The sequence below is a fragment of the Gambusia affinis genome, linkage group LG02, assembly GCF_019740435.1.
Source record: "Gambusia affinis linkage group LG02, SWU_Gaff_1.0, whole genome shotgun sequence".
Classification (NCBI taxonomy): Eukaryota; Metazoa; Chordata; class Actinopteri; order Cyprinodontiformes; family Poeciliidae; genus Gambusia; species Gambusia affinis.
Window position 1 is genome coordinate 25,460,467 of NC_057869.1, and position 12,839 is coordinate 25,473,305.

Genomic DNA, 12,839 nt, shown 5'->3' on the forward strand with positions numbered 1-12,839 from the left:
TTTTCACATCTCCAGCTACCCACTTTACAGTTTTACCAGAGTACATATCTCCAGGACTAAATACAAACACTGTCGGCATCAACCAATTCAAACATCCCTCTTTCACAGAAAGAGTTGCTTCTGGATCAGAAATTGAAGTTACGTAAATGCAAAATTGAATAAACTGTGCTATCTAAGAAGAATTTGCTGCAGGACAGCAAAAGGCTAAACTCTCTTCACTAGCAAACCAAAACATTGAGCTGGCCCGTGGGGTTTAGTCGTTTGATAAACAGCTTTATTAAGGTAAAGTCGTCTCATGTACAGCTTCAGCTTCCCCACATGGCATCCAGGAGCCTCACAGCTCTATCAGACGGGGCCTCCTCGTGTTACATTTGGTCTCTGGGGCCACATGACAAATAAAAACATCTGGGATCCACTCCAAGGCTTTTATAAGAACATTTGGCATTGTTATTTATTTATTTTCTTTTATTTATTTTTGGCCTACATACTTTGTGTTGTTTCAGATTGTGACAGTATAATGTGCTCTGTCCGTCCATCTGTCTGTGCATCTGTTTGTCTATTTGCACTCTTAAAACTGGTTCAAAATTCTGCTGAATAAGATATTGGGTTATAAATATGTGCAGGAATCGACCTTTTTAAACCAAATAAGCCTCGAGCGTGATGCCCAGACAATGCTGTTATTTATGCTGTTATAATATTTCTGTCGAGTCAGTATGACACAACAATGCTGGGGGGGGGTTTTCTTCGAGGATCATGTCAGCGATTCAGTGCACTTTGTCAGTTTGAGCTTTTGTGAGACTCGAGTCGCTCTTTAATCTCGGCTGTTGGTGATTATCACTGCGACAGGAAATGTGTGCAGCCGCTGATACGCCTCTGCCCTTCAGCAATCTGATGCTGATTCTCTGTCAGTTCTTTTTTTTCCTCTTTTTCCACTGATTAGATGTTTGAACAAGGCCTTCGTTAGTCCTATAGTCCCATACAATAGAGGAGTCTTCTGTGGGAACGGTAGTCGATTATTTCAGCCTTTGTCTGTGCTTGTATCACATTTTTTGATTCTCTTGTAATGCTCTATAGGTCATAAAGTAAAAACTAGCTTCAAAATATTTTTGACACAGCAAAGGAAAGATCCTGGGTGATGCTTTTATTTTTTTTTGACATCCCTCATTCCTCTCCTCGCCTCTCATTTTGGCTTCGTTCAACACATTTTCCTTCACTTTCTGACTTTGTCGGTGCATTAAGGAGCTGCTCTCATGTCACGAGCTGTCAGGCTTCCTCGTCTTTCCTGTCTTTGCAGAGCAGCGATAAATAAGATGGCTGAAGAAGAAAAAACATTTATATAGATAATTGTCAGCAGTAGTTGCAGTAATAAACCCACAATTTTCTCCCAGGCATTCTTGTGAAGTCGTAAGAAAAACGCTCAGCTCTTGTTTACGATTCATTTACTTTCTGATAAAGGAACATTTTTTTTAGCTGGTATATTGTTTTTCTTTCTTTCCTTTTTTTTTTTTCTACAAGGAAGAAATCCAGGATTTTCCTGTAATTGCTTGCGAGCACCATTTAGCCTCATCATCACGCAACTAACACATGTTTGCATGGAATATGACAAAGTCTTGACACTATTGTGTGATTTATTTATCTTTTCATGCCTTTTCTGAATGTTCCAGTGGAACTGCAAGCAGCTAATGTAGGGGGAGCGAGGCGAATGTGAAGGCAGGCTGACAGTTTTAATTGACCGTCTCCTTTGTGCCGGCTCTCTGCGGAGGACCGGGCCTTTTGAAAGTGCTGCGCGCTTCCTTTCGCTCCGCTCAGTCCTCTTTTCTCTGGAAGATAAAAGTACTGATGCGGTAATGGACCATTAGAATTGTGCTACATCTGTCTCTGACGCCATCATCATTACCGGAACCACATTTAGACAAGAAAATCAGTCCTGAGAAGAAACCCATTTAGGACGAGCCTGCTGAATCCTCTCTGGAGAGACTTTCTGTAGTTACAGTCTTGTGTTTGATTCTGACAGGTTCGGTTATGGATTGAGAGGGCTGCTGTTGGGTTAACAGGTTTTATGGATCTGGTCATAATACAAGTGATCTGGTCTGTACCAGGTTCTAAATTTATTACAGGTGTACAAAAGCTACATTACCAGAAGCCAAAGTGGAACGGGGAAAAAACCCCTGTGATTCTCTTGCTTGTAAAATCGAACCTGCTTCTCTTTATTATAACTATTTCCTACTTGCCATTATAATAACTGAAGAACATAATACAAACCAGATAGTTTTTATTCTGACTTATACTCGTCATCATCCTCTTATCCGGAACCGGGTCATGTAGGAACAGTCTCAGTAGAGCCTGGAGCAATACACAAAAATCAAAATAAACTTAAATTACAGATTTATACCTTTAAAGTAAACCAACGTCACCAAACTTATACTTGTTTTAACTAACATTAATTATAAAGCACATAGTTAACCCTTGAATGTCTTACTTCACATAACACATCAGCAATAAATCAGCCTGTGCAATAAACAAGAGCTAGCATTGTGCTAATTAGCAGCTAGTGTACAAAACAGTCCGTATATAATCACTAGCATTTTTGTTAGCTTAAAGCTAATCCACTAAAACACTTATCTCCAGGAGAAAGCGTCTTTCTCAACAGGTTACAACATTCAAAATCACTTCACCACATTGGGAAATGTTAAAGAACATAAGTAAGAAGTGAATTTAATGTTTAGGTTAGCCTGCTAGCTTTTCTAGCCAAATATTCGCATCGGACGACCGATAGGCGTTAACCAGCTTCCTGTTTTCCGTCAAGTCGCTTCGACTAAACTGCAGAGCTCCCTAGTGGAACGAGAGGATTGCTAGCTTATTTCGTTCAGGAAGCTAGCAACCAAATTATGTAGCTTCAGACAGACCTTTTTTAAATGACACAAGTTATTTGTTTTTAGCTTCGCTTTTACTTTCATTGAATATTAAGATGAACCCCGCGTCTTTGTCCCAACTGCGTTTGTGCACTCCAGATTCGGCATGTGGATCCAGAGTAACCTTCCTCGTTAAGCCTTAATGCCAGTAATTCATTACCTCTGGCACGGAGACTAATGACACCATTAATCAGCTATGAACAGAGCTCGGTAGCAGCAGCGGGAGGCTGACACCTCCTTACTGTAACAATCCCAGGCGTGCATGTACAAGACAGATTGTGGGAAGGACACCGAAAAACGGCGGCGTGTGTCAGTTACCTACAAGTGACGATGTGTATGAAGATGGAAGCTATCAGGAGTGGTTTTATTTCTCCTTCATTGTTCTGCTTCGGAGCGTTTCTGATCTCACTTATTTCAGGATTTGTGCTAAAAAAAAAAATCTTGGTGTAAAAATTTCTTCTACCTAGCAATTATTTACTCCCTTTTTTTTTTTGCTCTGTCACATAAAAAAATAAAATGCATAATAGTTTGTGACTCCAGTGCGATGGAAAATTTGATAAAGGGGTAAAAATACTACATCAAAGACATTTAATGAGTTCATTATTGGCTCTATTTCATTCCTAATTTATGTATTAGCTGCAGCACAGCTTGTACAGTAGCTGTCAAAGATGGAGCAGAATTAGCATGCTCTGTGAACATCTTCATTGTGAACGTCATCTTCATCTCAAGCTCTCCACCATCCATTGTTCCAACCCCGCAGCGTTCACAGGAACCTCGCCTGCAGCGCGTCTACGCAGCCTGAATTTTTAAGCCTCATCCACAGTTTGTAGTAAAAAAAAAAACAAAACATCCTGTATTGCTTTTTTTATTCTTCCTCACGCTAGTCGTTTTATAGTTGCATTTAAATAAGTGTGGCATATTAAAAGTGGCTCATAAAAAATGCCACGCTTTTTCTCAGATGGCACCCTTTCCTTAACATTATTTACATTAATGAAATGGCTTCGTTTACAGTGGCATTGCAACCTCTCTGATGGTCAAATCTCAAGCTCATATCTGTTTTGTATACGAAAAGATGAGAGAGATTTCTACTGCAGCTCAGATGTTAACTCCACTCTAAACAAATCAGATCCATTTCTTTTTCTGTGATCTGTTCTTGTGTCCATTTCTCCTCTGTTCAAAGTCAGGTATAAGATACTCAAGGACGTTTTTTGAGCTGCTCTGACAAAGAACGTTGAGGCCATTCAAGTAAAACATAATAAAAAAAAGAAAAAAAAGAAAAGAAATTAATATGAAGAAAATTGTTAATAATAAAAAATAACATTAGAAAGTAAGACTTGTATCTCTTAAAAACTTCACTAATGCTGTTTGTCATTGCCTAACAGTGAGGTATGAAGTTTTATTTGTAGTTTTTTTTTTTTTTTTACATTAATTGTCTGTGTTGGAAAGACGAGCTGGCTTGAAACAGTTCCAGTTATTGCTGCAGTTAGGATCAAGCATCAATTTCCTTTTAGTCAGTTTCTCAATTTATGAAAAGTAATACACATCCACTTTGTTTAAATGTCATGTTACCTTCCGGGTCTGAAGAGTAGCAAAAACATACAGGCATCCTCGTATGTAAACCCCAAAGAAACAACCACATCCACAGTTTTCAGTTGCTTGTTTTCCTTCCTGATGCTGATTCTTTTAATAATTGCATTTAAATAAATATGGCATTTTAAAAGTAGAAGACGAGGAACGCTAAGCTTCTTCTTTTTTTGTTTTGTGGGGTTTAATCCTAAACGGACTGCAGCAGGGATCTGTGACGTTCACCTCCCACCTCTACTGTGTGACAGTATTTCCTATCAATTCCCACCTCAGTCAGCGGAAACCAACATGTTTCTGAATCCATTTTCTAAGTAACGGAAGTGCTTCCCTGTCAACAAACAGGCCGTAAGCTTTTGTTTATGCCATCGTGAGCCTGGTTTGTGTTAGGTCTCTGTTTCCATTCGTGTTCTCAGTGTGTGTGTGTGTATGCATATAGCTGTCTAGTTGAAGATAATTACTTAGCATCTGGTCATTTACGCCGCAGTCAGAAAGCATTAGGCTGAAAATGTGTTTTGCATTGTCGGACTCCAGCAAACAGGATTTGAAACGAAGCGGAGGCTCTGAGGCCCGAGTTCTGACTTGTAAACTGTTTGCGGCTGTCGGCCATGTTGGATGCAGTGCTGTTCTTATGAGACTGTTGTCTGAATGACGGGGATGCCAGGATTTTCTGGTGTGAACTTGTGAAGCGGTCTCGACTGATTGTGATTTTTGTTTTTTCTTTTCACCAGGGGTCTTTTTGCTCTAGTGTCCCTTATATGACAGTAGGCTGACAGGAAAGGGGAAGGAGAGGGGGGAAGACATGCGGCAAATGTCGCCGGATCCGGGAATCAAACCCGCGACGGCCGCGTCGAGGACTGAAGGCCTCCATATGTGGGTCGCGCTACCCTCTACGCCACCACAGCACACCCCTGGTTGTGATTTTTTAAAAATGTTTTATTTTTAATCTGGGAAAAGCTGCTCCGGTTAGTGATTCATTCAGAGTGTATTTGAACCGTAGTGGCTGCTGCTCTACTGAGCAACCATCGATTTATTCTGCACAGAAGAAGGAGCTAGAACTGCAGAGCACGACTGAAGTCACAGTGATGAAAGCTCACCAAAGAGCACTTCTGGGGTTTTACTTATCAGGACAAAATAAAAGAGTCTGAATCCTCAATAGCCGCCTGAATTATTTAAATCTAACCACTAGTGCCCCAAAAATGAAACATATTCCTCATGATCATTGTTTTTTTTTTTTTTTTTGTACCAAACTAAAGCCAAGATTGAGTGTTCCTTCTTAGAAGGAAATTGCTACTTTATTGAATCATCATGAAGTGTTGAACACCTCAGTGACTATAGGGAAGAAATAGTTGCTGTCTATCAATCTAGGAAGAGTTATGAGGTCATTTCCGAACAATTTGAAGTCATTTCACATCAATAAAGGTTATTGATAAGTGGAAAATATTTATGCCGGCTGCTTATCTGCCCAGGAGCGGAAACACTTAGCAAATCAATGCTAAGATCAGACAGTTCAACGCTCAGAGATGTATTAAAAAAAAAAAAAAAACTCAGGAACTTCAACTTAGGGCAGCTACTATTTTGAACTTTGTGATCATAGAGTTAGAGTAGAAAAGAGTTGAGAAGGAAAGGTGGGGAAATGTGGCAGTACCAGCAGCAAGTTAAATAAAACTGGAAGAATGCATATTAAAATAGAATGTTTTAGAGCAGTGGTGTCCAAACTTTTTGACATAATCTCCAAAATTGTTCAGTAAAATCTTTCATTGCATTTTTAAAGCAAAGTTTTTGTGCCTTTTTTTTTCATTTGATCAACAGTTCTATTGAATTCAATAAAATAGTTGTGTGTTTTTTGTGTGTGTAGAAAACAGATCAGTAAAGGATTGTAGATCCTAAAAACATTTTTAAAAAATCTTGTATTTTAAGCGTTTTAAAGCAGGAAACTTTCTGTAAATCATGTTAAGTTGAGAGAGGTTCTTTCTTTCTTTTTACCAGAAGTTTCTGCACAGGAAGCTCATAAACTCAACGTGAAAGACATAAAGTTGAAACTAAATCTCTCTGCTTGTTTGCTGTTCTTTTTGTCTCCCCTCCCCCGTTGCGTTAATGTTCAGAAATCATGCGTGAAGGTAAATCTTATGAGTTCAATCACAGACGGCAGCTCGCGCCGACAGTTTGAGATGTAAACAAACGCTGAAAGCCAAATTAGCGGCTTGTCAGCATGATGTGACAAATAAGTGCGCCAGCGGCCTTTTTCTTTTTCTTCCTTTCTTTCTTTCTTTTTTTTTTTTACATTCAGTAGCATTTCAGCAGTAATAATACAGTTTTAGCAGCACACTGGCTCCACTCCTATTTTTTATTCCGGCTTCGCCCTCCGGTTGATTTCCCTGACCTCCAAACAAATGGAAATGTCACACACACTCGACGTGCTTCTCCGAAAGGCTCTCGTTTCGCTCACTTGCCAGGCAAATGGAAAGCAGATCTTGCCTGGTCTGACCGCAGTTTGTTCCTCCAAAGAAATTGAGGAGAAAAAAAAGAAGTAAAATCACAAACATTTCTGTGGCTTGGATAGTGGAAGGTGACGTTAAATAGGGGTTTTATAACCTCATCTGGTTCATCACATGGCAGATTATCGACGTCAGGGCGAGGAGCTTTTGTTACTGTGTCATAAAACTGGATCCCCTTTGGGCGACTTTGTCCAAAGCAAAGTCTGAGAATGCCCAGAAACATGCAAACCAATCATTCCGCCACACGAATGATTGGCTGGGAACATGTTTGTCCTCGAGCTGAACGCACTCCCGGCGTGCTTTGCTGCCTTACGTTAGCGGGCCGTGTGTGGATCTGCATGTTTAGTCTCCCCCGTATTGTGCTTTCGTCAGCTCTGTGAGTGAAGTAGAAGTGTTTTATTTCTGTGGTTCCTTGTCATGCCAAGAGTCTTTTTCGTTACGTTGTTATTTTGTTTTTTCTGTTTTGTTTCCTTCCTTTCTTCCCTCCTTCCTTTCTTTCTTTCGTGTCACTGTCATTTTCCATTCCAACTCCTCTCCTCCTTTTTCGACCTGTCCATTTGGATGCAATATTTCTGTCTCACCCCCCCCCACTTCCCACCCTACCCCCCACCTCCTCTCCTCTCCTTACCCGACCCTGAAGACGTAGCCCTGCCTTCCCCCCTTCACTGACTCCTAACACTACTGACCATGTTGGCTGGGCGGGCCCACCCCCTCCGCGCCGCGGGACGTCGTGGCTTCCCTGGTCTCCACCCGCTTCATCAAGCTGACGTGGCGCCAGCCGGCCGAGCCGCACGGAGACGACCTGACCTACTCCGTGTTCTACAGCCAGGAGGGAACCAGCAGGTACAGCCACGACTTAACGGGAGGCGATTTGACGTGCGATTACTGTACGGGCGCATCTCGGCAAGTGGAAGTGTCTCCATGTGTCCTTAGTGTTTCTGTTTAAAAGGTGAACATCATACCATGTAGATTAGTTACTAAGATCGAAATGTTGGAAGAGTTTGTTGATTACAGATGATAAAAACCTCAAAATGTAGTTTTTCCATATATATATGAGTGGATATCTGACTTTTATTCTCAGAATTCTGTCTTTAATCTTGGAATTCTGAGAAAATAGTCTTAAAAAATGTTTCAGTGGCCCTAATCTTCTTCTGTACTGTATTACACAAGGTCAACAAAAAGGGATCATTTTTAAAAATAATAAATGTCAGGTTAATGTTCATGTATTGTTCAAAATATACCCTCAAAATTTGGTCGGAGTTCCTTCTACATGAAATCTTGCAGGAAAATGTGATGGGGAACCTCCATACAGCTCCTCAGCAGAAGCAGACAGGAAGTGTTGCGGTGCTTTCTGTGCTAATTTTGGGTGTTATAACACAGTGAAGCAAACTCAGCGGATGTAATGGCTCTCCAAGTCATCACTGCGTGTGGAAAAGTCACACTGTACCCAAGTCAACTTGGACTCAGTGCCTGTTGCTTGTGGAGCTTTTTTTTTTTTTTTTAACCACACTTTTTCCTTCCACTCAACATTCCATTAATGTGCTCTGATGCAGTAGTTTGTGAACAGCCAGTTTCTTTAACAACATGCTTCTGTGGAGACTCAGTTACTTTCTGCTGGATAACTGTAAAGTCATCAAATTATGATTATGTTGGCTAAAACTGGGCTATAAGATCAACCTCTATTTTATTTTTATTTTTTTTATAAAAACCCTCTTATTAATCCTCTTATGAATGTTCTAAAGAGCTGAGATTTGGGTTTTCATTAACTGAATGCCATAGTCTTCAAAATGGACAAAAGAAAAGAAATTACCACTTGAAGTATATCACATTGTGTGAAGCATATGTTTCACCTTTTTGGGTGAAATTAATGAAATGGCTTCATTTACAGTGGCATTGTAACCTCTCCGATGGTCAAATCTGAATCTCATATTTGTTTCATATCAGTAGCGATGAGAGAGATTTCTACTGCAGCTCAGATGTTAGCTCCACTTCAAACAAATCAGATCCATTTCTTTTTCTGTGATCTGTTCTTGTGTCCATTTCTCCTCTGTTCAAAGTCAGGTATAAGATACTCAAGGACGTTTTTTGAGCTGCCCTGACAAAGAACGTTGAGGCCATTCAAGTAAAACGTCATTTAAAAAAAAAGAAAAATGAATGTGAAGGAAACTGTTCATAAAAATACATCAAATTTAAGTGCAAGACTTAAGAAGTCTTGCATCGTTTTCTGAATTTTGGTTTTTGTTGCCTCACTACATCTGGATATATTTGTAATTAGCTGGTTGGTTGGTTCATTCAATGCCTTCACATTTTGCTGATATGCTTGGGAGAAGTATGCATGTTTTATGCAGATCAGCGCACATTCACTTTGTTTAAATGCTCTGTTTTCTTGTCTTTTCCATTTTGAAGAGTAGAAAAAAAAGAATTTACAAGAATAAAGTTTACAGGCACGTAAACCCCAGAGAATCGAGGACTCATTGATTTTTAGTGACGTTTTCCTGGACAGTCTGACCAGTTCTACATATTAAATGTATTCATCCTCATGGATGTTTTACCTGTTTTACGCTTTTACAAATTAATAAGCATCAACAAAATTGGCTTTTTTCACACACAAATAATGTACAAAGTGAAGCATTTAATGTCAAAGTGAACACTTGAATTAATGGTTGGAATATTGTCAATTTGTCACTCTCTGATTATGCTGCTCCAGTTCAAGATGAATTTATTTTACACACACTTTTAGGAGGTTAATATGGATCGTTATCCTTAGAGCTCGGAATATTAGAAGAACTTTTAAAACATTTAGATAATTGTTACGGAGCGACATCATTACTAAAAGTTGATTAAAATCGATTTGAAAACGTTAATTCAATAGCTGCGTATTGTAAATGAAATATTGAAATCCCTGGACTTTTTTTTTTTTTTTTTTTACCATTTTTCCCCGCATCAGGGAGCGGGTGGTGAACACCAGCCGACCAGGAGAGATGCAGGTCACCATCCAGAACCTGATGCCAGACACCAAGTATCGCTTCAGGGTGGTGGCGCACAACAGCAACGGCCAGGGCGAGAGCTCAGCAGCACTCAAAGTGGCCACCCAAGCTGAAGGTAACACACACACACACACACACACACACTGTACAGTTAATGCATACGTGCTCTGTAAACGGCGTGTGTAAACACGGCTGAAACCGCTGGCAGTTTGCTGGGAACATGCTCTTACCGACACTCCGGGGTAAACAAGGTGCGCTCAAAAACGTGCAAATAGACGGAGGCACAAGCAAATATTCACCCACATGCAGCGCACGGTGGCTTCTGTCAGACGCCTCCGTCACCCTCCGCCTTCACACACACTTCACACACACTGGAGGCTGGAAGGGGGGCTCTGTTCTGCCAGCAGACCACCCCATAGAAAACCTACTGTGAACCACTTCTTGTTTATTCCTCAGCGTTTCCTCAAACCTCACTGTGTGTTTTGGTTTTGGCTGAGCCTGTCCAGGTCAGGGTTCCCATGCAGCCTGGAAAAGTCTGCAGTTGTTTTCTTGTTTTCGGTAGTAAGGTCTGGATACGTATAGAAATAGAGCAACGAGAGTTCCCTTCGTAACAATCCGTTGTTTTGGTTTCCTTCCTTCCTTGTGAATTTAACACTGTTATTCTCCCTTATGTTGTTTTTGTTGTCTCTTCTTTTCTTCCTCACATCATTTCTTCCTTCTTCATATTCTTCCTTCTGTCCATGCTTGCTCTTTCCTTCTTTATTTTGTTATGTCTTTGCTTTTTCCTTCAGTTTTTTTCTTTCATTCTTTGTTTCTCTTTGTTCCTCTTTCTGTCTGTGTCTATCTGTGTTTCTTTCTTTGCGTTTTTCTTTCATTCTTTTCTCGTTTCTTAATTTCTGTCTTTTTATTTCTCTTTTCTCTCTTTCAGTCCCTCCATCCTTTTTGCTTTAGTCCTTCTCTTATTGTTTATCCATCTATCACATCTTTATCATTTCTATATTCCTTGTGTGCTTTTTTTATTCACTAATCCTTCTCTCTTCCTTTTTTTTCATGATGTTCTACCACTATCCCCTCCTTTCTTTCTTCTTTCCCTCCCTCCCTCCCTCTCTCCCTCTGTCTTCCCTTTGTTCCTTGTGTCCTTCCTTCCTACCCTCGTTTCTGTCGTACATTCATCTTTTCTTCCTTCCCTCCTCTCCCTCTCTCATTGAATATTTCTGTTCTATATTTGAAAATGGACCTAAAAGATTGAGACTTTAGCAAAGCCGAGTCTGGACAGATAATGAGAGGGAAAACTAGCGAGGCATGAAACGTTAAACTCAGATATATCCAGATTATAGCCCATTTTCTCGCTTATAGAGGGCAACAGAGCGGCTTTAAACGTTTCCACTGGCGGACGTCTGTAATGCTCTGGGGGAAAGCAAGAGACACCGTGACTATGGCGTTGGGTTATTTATTTTTTTAACTGTTAGAGCCTCTTGGCTGCTCCTGGAGTTTCAGCCATGACCTCAGAGCTCTGTAGAGGGGATTCCCCCAGCCGACACGCCTCTCCTCCTGTCTGAGCTCCAGCTCTGTCTCTGTCGCTTTGTAGGTCAGCTTCTGTTTTCCTACCTGTCCCTGTCGGCTCCTGGCCGGATGGCTCCGCACTCACACACACACACACCCAAACAAACACAAAAACACACACACACACACTGCACCTTAATGCCTTTGCCAGCAGGAGCAGAGCCGCCCACAGGGACGGCGGTGAGGGCGGCCTGTACCTTGGTGGTGTATCTTTAGTTTGAGGACATCCTATGAATTGCAGCTTAAACTGTTGACCTGCATCTGAGTGCCTGGTCTGTGCACACAGCACTGCCCTGATTTTTTTTTTGTTTGTTTGTTTTTACCCACAGGGACCAGAGCTAGTACACTAATACACACACACGCACACACACACACCTTCACCACTCATGCAGGCTGACAAATGGGAGAGGGGTCTTTCTTCTGTCAGCAGCACCTGCAGCTAAAGGTTACAGGTTTTGTAGAGAACAGAGATACTGTCTGCCCCCAGGCAAACGCTTCACCATCATTGTGTTACTTTTAATCTAAAATGCCAGAACTGGGAAGGAGCAAGCATGTTTACTATATACCAAACATAGGGTTTTTAATTATTAATAGCTTAAAATGATTAAAAGTGTTCTGTATTTGAGCTCTAATTTGACTTGTTGTCGTTTTGCAGCCCAATGACAGTTTGGAAAGTTATTTCCACTTTTCAGCCCAGGTATTGCTCGTATTATATACATCGGTGGTTTTGTGGAAGGACAGATTTGCTTTATCCTAGGAAACATTAAAAATGCATCAGTGATTTAAGGCTGAGCCTCGTTCAGGGGTCTGAACCTAACCTAATAACGTGGCTTAGAAACAACCCAGAATATACTTGCATTCAAAGTGACTTTACTTTCTCTGGGCGCACAATAGTAATTGTAAACATATAGATGTCTAATTGTTGCTTCTCGGGTTTTTTTGTTGTTTTTCCCCCACCCCCCTGTCAGTGCAAGTGCCGGGTCCAGCTCCCAACCTGCAGGCGGTGTCCAACACTCCGACCTCCGTCTTCCTCAGCTGGGATAAACCCCTCACAGGCAACGGGGACATCCTCTCCTACAAGCTCTACTACACAGACAGGAGTGTTGGCACAGAAGAGGTAGGACGTTCTCTCAGCAGCACATCACAGAGAGTCACAGACAGCGCCGGCCTGCATTTCTCTCTCCAGTTTCGTAGATTCAAACAGGAATCCTTCTCTCCAGAGCCAAAAAAATGATGCTGTTGATCTATTTCACTTGGTCCAATCTGACTGCTGTGACACATCGGAGCCGTATAAAGCA

General features: G+C 41.0%; 1 protein-coding gene and 1 long non-coding RNA gene across 15 annotated transcripts in view; one reads left to right on the forward strand and one right to left on the reverse strand.

The window, feature by feature from the left end:
- Nucleotides 1-12,839, forward strand: part of neo1a (neogenin 1a) — a 255,108-nt gene that overhangs the window by 157,017 nt on the left and 85,252 nt on the right. The gene's annotated exons all lie outside the window — the stretch shown is intronic.
- LOC122840835 lies at nucleotides 880-4,225 on the reverse strand. Its single transcript, XR_006372295.1, has 3 exons — nucleotides 3,073-4,225; nucleotides 2,263-2,343; nucleotides 880-1,314 (listed from the first exon to the last, which is right to left on the reverse strand). It is a non-coding gene; the product is annotated as an uncharacterized LOC122840835 (long non-coding RNA).